Genomic DNA, 6,880 nt, shown 5'->3' on the forward strand with positions numbered 1-6,880 from the left:
TAAGTAAAAAATCTTTTTAATGTTTATTTTTGAGAGAGGGAGAGCTTGAGCAGGGGAAGGGCAGAGAGGGAGACACAGAATCCAAAGCAGGTTCCAGGGTCCAGGCTGTCAGCACAGAGCCTGATGCAGGGCTCGAACTCATGAATCATGAGATCATAACCTGAACTGAAGTCAGATGCTCACCCTATTGAGCCACCCAGGTGCCCCAAGACTCTTTTAAAGTTATTGTCTACTAAGTCCAACACCTCTGGTTTTTTCTGACTCTATCTTCACTGACTGATTTTCTTCTGATTATGGGTACATTTTCTTGCTTCTTTCATCGTTGAGATCCTTCCCTTCAGGGTATGAAATGATTCTAAGGGTCTTACTCAAAATATACCTTTTATGGAGCTAGCTCTGATTTGGGGAATATATATGTTTTTCATTTTCTAAGCCTGATCATGGTATCGGAAGAGAAGTGGCCCTGTGGCTTTTGTGTCACATTAGGACAGAAGGATTGAAAGGGCGGGCCTACGCCGGCCGACTCCATCTTGTTCTGTGTTCTCCACCTTGAGTGACTATGTCCCCGACATGACCCCTTTTCCGGGAAAATCACAGAAACCTCAGACCGTGCTTCCTCCCCTTGAGTAACCTCCTGCTCACCCGTTCAAACTTCCTGATCAAAACACACCCAGCGACCTGCGTAACAGGACTCCGACCCTTCCCCAGCCAGTCGGCCGAGGCCACGTCCCTTCCCCAGCCAATCGGCTGAGGCCACAGCCATTACCTCACCAACTGCCCCCTAGACCCCTATAAAACCTTTGTGCTTTTGAAACTCCCTCTCTCTCCCTGGTATCTCACCGCTGCGTTGGTGCAGGTAGGGGATTGAGCTCGAGCTAGCTCGAATAAAGGCTCTTTTGCTTTTGCATCGGACTCGGCTCCCTAGTGGTCTTTGGGGATCACGAATTCTGGGCATAACAGGATCTCTGTCAAGTGTGGTTTTGATGCCTTGGTTTAAACTGCTTGGTGCTAGCACAGAATCATTCACATTTACCTAGTAGTTTAAAGCCTTTTTTCTGGCATGGTTTAGAAGGGCAAATTGCTCTTTTCCATTCATACTTCCATTAACTTATACTTTTCTCCATTAGTAGAAAATTTTGTAGGAAAACAAGTAAACATGACCATGTAAATGGATAGAAACTGACTTATAGAAAGATCCATGTATGGGCGCCTGGGTGGCTCAGTCGATTAAGCATCTGACTCTTAGTTTTGGCTCAGGTGATAACCTCACAATTCTTGAGTTTTAGCCCTGTGTTGGGCTCTGTACTGGCACATTGAAGCCTGGTTGGGATTCTCTGTCTCCCTCTTGCTCTGCCCCTCCTCTGCTCGCTCTCTATCTCTCTCTCTCAAAATAAATAAACTTTATTATTTTTTTTCACATTTTTAAAATTTTTTATTTTTGAGACAGAGACAGAGCATGAGTGGGGGAGGGGCAGAGAGAGGGAGACACAGAATCCAAAGGCAGGCTCCAGGCTCTGAGCCATTAGCACAGAGCCCGATGCATAGCTCAAACTCATCGACCTCAACATCATGACCTGAACTAAAGTCGGATGCTCAACTGACTGGGCCACCCTGGCGCCCCAAATAAATAAACTTTAAAAAAAAGAAAGATAAGACACAGAACAGATGAACATAAGGGAAGGGAAGCAAAAATAATATAAAAACAAGGAGGGGACAAAACATAAGAGACTCTTAAATATGGAGAACAGAGGGTTACTGGAGGGGTTATGGGAGGGGGGATGGGCTAAATGGGTAAGGGGCATTAAGGAATCTACTCCTGAAATCATTGTTGCACTATATGCTAACTAATTTGGATGAAAATTAAGAAAAAGTAAATTAAATTGAAAAATTCAACTTAAAAAAAAAAAGGAAATGTCCATGTAAAGGGAGACATGCAAATATGTTAGCATGCTTCAATCTGCCAAGCACAGTGGTCTGAGAGGTAGGGGTCAGTAAATAATACTCCCCTTTTTCCACCCAAGTTCAAAAACATTGAGAGATGAAATAGGAGTCAGGTATGTGGATTAAAAAAAAAAAAACATATCGCCTTTATTGCTTATACATTACTAGGATGATATGGGTAAGTGGGAAAGCATACTGGACTTACAAGTACTTTTGCTTCCCCTACTCCTGGTCCAGTCCTGGCATCCAAGGGGAACGTGAATCCATAGGCGAGTCGCCATTACCCAAATTTCTGCTTCAAGAAATTAACACCTGCCTCCTCCTTGCTACAAAGAGATGAATTGAAGATTTATGTTGATAGAAGGATTGAACTCTTTTGAGCTAGCTGCCACCAATAGAAATGTTTATTACATCCAGTTTATATGTGGAATAAGGAGAATAGACTGTGTGATTTGTTCAAGGTTATAGTTATCATAACAAGAAAGAAGGGATGAGTGCACAGAAACTGTCTCCCAACCAAACAGGGGTTTTCACTTTTTTAAAAAGAAGTCTTTAAAAAAAATCCCATATAAAGAAATTGTGGTTTATATACACAATGGACTACTACATGGCAATGAGAAAGAATGAAATATGGCTTTTTGTAGCAACGTGGATGGAACTGGAGAGTGTTATGCTAAGTGAAATAAGCCATACAGAAAGACAGATACCATATGTTTTCACTCTTATGTGGATCCTGAGAAACTTAACAGAAACCCATGGGGGAAGGGAAGGAAAAAAAAAAGAGGTTAGAGTGGGAGAGAGCCAGAGCATAAGAGACTCTTAAAAACTGAGAACAAACTGTGGGTTGATGGGGGGTGGGAGGGAGGGGAGGGTGGGTGATGGGTATTGAGGAAGGCACCTTTTGGGATGAGCATGGGGTGTTGTATAGAAACCGATTTGACAATAAATTTTTTAAAAAATCCCATCTTGTGTGGAGGATTTCTGTTTTTGTTTGTTTGGTTTAAGATTATCAGCACACCTGGAACATTCTCTTCATTTCTGTCTGTCATTGCACATAATTTTACTTCCCATAAAGTCCTATTCTAAATTCCTACTTCCCAGATTAATCTCACCTCCTCACATTCTGAAGAGAGAATATTGTGAAAGAAAGAACAAGGGCTCAGAGCCCCAGTGTGGCCATGGTAGTGACAAACTCTAAGTCCCAGTTTCTTCATCAAGATAGGGATAGTAAAAACTTAGTCTTTTATTTGAAAGAGCTATAGCAAGTGAGATAAGGCAAGAGAGGTATTTGTAAATTAGAAAAGACTAATTCTAGTTATTATTTTTATTATCCTTCCTTTGCTTTGTAGATTTTGCCTGGCCTTAATATAATACTCTGCACTATATTAATATGTCTATTTGAAAATTACTTTCTAAGCCTTCCCAAGCCCTTTTTGTGACTTATAAATTCTCCAAGGACAGGACAATCTCTTCTGTTTCTTTTATATCCAGCACCTCCTGCTTTCACATTGGTGCACTGTCAATCGATATCATCTTGAACATAAAGTTCCGTGAGAAGCAAGTGATGAAAAATGACTTTGGATCATCCACAGACTATGACACCAGCAATATAGACCATATGCTTCTGTCAGAAGAATGAGAGAAGGAACCGGACGATAGGGTTGTAAACTACAGCAGCCTTGACATGAAGCACGGAGCAAATAGTTATTAGCATTAGCAACAGACTTTGGGGGGTAGAAGGTAAGAGAGGTAAAAAAAATTACTGCCTTATGGATAAAAGTAGTGTTCCCTTATTAAATCAAAGCATGTGAAATTCATGGCTTAGCAAGTGGAGACCTGAGGCCCCCTTGGGAGCCCCCATATCTCTTTTCTATGAGGTTTCTCTTTCTCTTGGGCACTTTACTAGGAATCCATTGCCAGTGGTTCTTCCCTAAGGACACTGCTCTCTCCCTCAAAAGCTGAGGCCCAAATGCAAACACAATCCCTTTAGTACAGTTAAAAATAGTGGGAAATGTCAAAAAGTTTCCTAAAAGCAACAAAAGACAAATGGAAAAAAAATGCAAGAAATCTCAAACCAGTACATTTTACAAAGCATAGGTTCATAGCCTGTGAGAAATACCAGCTTGTTTCAAGGTTCACAGCTTGGTCCGTTGCTAAACAAATACTTTTACTTGTTCCATCAAGAGCTGCTACAACTTTAAAAGCATCTTACCCTGCTTTCCTGCTTCCAGAATACCTATCTAACGAAATATGGGGTTGCCATCATACCTCCCTGTTTGTCTCTGCTACTCGGTTGCAAACCATGGGATAAAGACTAAAGGAGAAGCTTCTGCTTCCCCACTTACCCCCAGGACCCTTTTACTTAGTTTTTAATTTCATGAAAGCAAAATTCTACCCTGACCATTGCCATAGTTTATGATGGAAATTCCACACATTTTACAAATAAGAAATGGTTTGCTCTTTTTCATAAGGGTGTCCCATTTTTGCAGTAAAACTTATAGTCATGCCACATGAATTATGCACATGAAAAATAAGGGCTCCTTTCTTTATACTGGAAAAAACTGATTCTTAGCTTTTGAAGATTTCTACATTATTTTTCAGGAAACCCATGGATTTGAGGGCTTGGGTATCCATGTTTTCAATTTCAATTCCTAAAGCCAATAAGCTAATTACTAGTTATTGCTTGATTGTTGCTCTAACTGGGACCTGCCCATGTGCAATTGCTGGTATATTAAATGAGAAATCATTTGCTTTCTTTCCTGAAGTCTGTCAGAAATTTTAATGTGTAGAAGTGAGTCCCTAATTGAAACTGCAGTGTATCTAAAGACTGGAAAAAACAAACAAACAGAGTTCAAGGAAAGCTGTTGAAAATCCTGGGGCATTTTCTCCCAATGATCACAGTTTTCAAAATTATAATAATATCACAACCATGATATAATCATCTTAGTCAGATTTCCCTAATTTTATCTGGAATCTGTGTGTGTGTGTGTGTGTGTGTGTGTGTTAAGTACAGTACACTTTTGCCATCTCTGAGGGCTTGTGTATGCACAGAGTTAAGATGTTGAACTATTGCAATAGCACAAGGGTCTCTCATACTATCCTTTTATAACCACACCTATCTCCCTTTATGTCCTTTCCTGTCCCTGAACGCTGGCAACCAGTTATCTGTTCTCCATTTCTAAAATTTTGTCATTTCAAAAATTTTATAATATGGAATCATACAATCTTTTTAACTTTTTGAGATGGCTGTGTTTCACTCAATCTAATTTCCTAGAAATCCATCCAACCTGTTGTTTTCAATAATTCACTTATTTTTATTGATGAGTAGTATGCCATTGTATATATATCCCAGATTGCTTAAACATTCACTTGTTGGAGAAATGGGCTAGTTCCAGTTCTTGGCTATTTTAAATAAAGCTGTTATGAATATTTGTTTTGTGGGTTTTTAAGAGTATGAAAAGAAAGTTTTCAGTTCTGGGATAGATGCTCAACAGTGCAGTTGCAGGGTCATATGGTAATTTCGCGTTTAGCTTTGTAAGAAACTGTCAGACTATTTTCCAGAACACCATTAAATTCCCATCAGTAAAGTAAGAGTGATTCAGTTTCTCTGAATCCTCACCTGCATTTGGAGTTGTCAATACTTTTTAATTTAGCTGTCTTGATAGGTAGGTGTGTGGTGATATCTCACTGTGGCTTTGTGTTTCTGTGATGGCTAATGATGTTGAACATCTTTTCATGTGCTTATTTCCCATCTGTATACCCTCTTCAGAGAAATGTCTGTTCATGTCTTTTGCCCATTTTCCAATTGGATGTATACTTTTTACTTATTTGATTATTTTCATTATTCAATATCAAGAGTTATTTATGTATGTCAGATACAAGTTCTTTGTCAGATATGTATTTTGCAAGTATTTTCTCCTACTCTGGATCTTGTATTTTCATTCTGGTCACATGGGATTTCACAGAGCAAAAGTTTTAAATTTCAATGAGGTCCAATTTATAAATTTTTCCTCTTATGGATCCTGATTTTGTGTCAAGTATAACAACCTTTGTTTAGATCTATATTCTAAAGACTTGTGTCCTATTTTTCTTAAAGTTTTGTTGCTTTATGTTTTACATGTAAGTTGCATGATTCATTTTCATTATTTTTTGTGTAAGTTGTGAAGTTTAAGGTTTTGGTAGAGGTTCTTCCCCCTGCCCCACCTATGGATATTCCATTGCTTTAGCCCTTTTAATTGAAAAGGCTGTCCTTCTTCCACTGAATTACTTTCACCTTAAGAAATAATTTGAGCATATTTCTGTGGATCTATTTCTGGGTTTGCTTTGTGTTCAGTTGGTCTATGTGTCTATTCCTCCATGAATACCATACTGTCTTGAATATTATAGCTATATAATAAGCCTTAAATTGGCTAGGGTTATTTCTATTCCTAAATTACTCTTTTACAAGCTTGTTTAAGCAATTCTATGATTTGTATCTTAAAGCAAGCTTGCTTATGTCTACAAAAATAACTTGCTGGTATTTTGATAAAAATCACATTAAACTTATAACTCATTTTCACCATGTAGAGACTTCTAATCCATGAACATGGCATATTTCTACATTTGTTTAGGTCCTCTTTATTTCTTTCATCAACATTTCATAATTTTCAGCAAAAAAATCCTATGCATATTTTGTTAAGTGTATCCCTAAGTATTTAATTTTCTTTGGAAAAGTTACAGTTGGTTTTGTGTTTTTACTTAGTTCCTATATATGTTGAACTTGTATCCTATGACCTTACTAAACTCATTTATTAGTTCTAAGAGTTTTTGTGTACTCTTTGGGATTTTCTATGTAGACAGTCCTATCATCTGCAAATAGAGATAGTTTTATTCCTTCCTTTCCTATCTGTATACCTGGTTAGAACTTCCAATTCTATGTTGAATAATATGGGTGACAAAG

At 38.4% G+C, this 6,880-nt stretch overlaps 1 long non-coding RNA gene across 1 annotated transcript; it reads left to right on the top strand.

Annotated features, from left to right (window-relative positions):
* Positions 1-494: 494 nt before the first annotated feature.
* On the top strand, positions 495-912 carry LOC131512513 (uncharacterized). The gene is made up of 2 exons (XR_009262161.1): positions 495-726; positions 786-912. It is a non-coding gene; the product is annotated as an uncharacterized LOC131512513 (long non-coding RNA).
* The last annotated feature ends 5,968 nt before the right edge of the window (positions 913-6,880 follow it).

The sequence above is a fragment of the Neofelis nebulosa genome, chromosome 5 (assembly GCF_028018385.1).
Source record: "Neofelis nebulosa isolate mNeoNeb1 chromosome 5, mNeoNeb1.pri, whole genome shotgun sequence".
Lineage (NCBI taxonomy): Eukaryota > Metazoa > Chordata > Mammalia > Carnivora > Felidae > Neofelis > Neofelis nebulosa.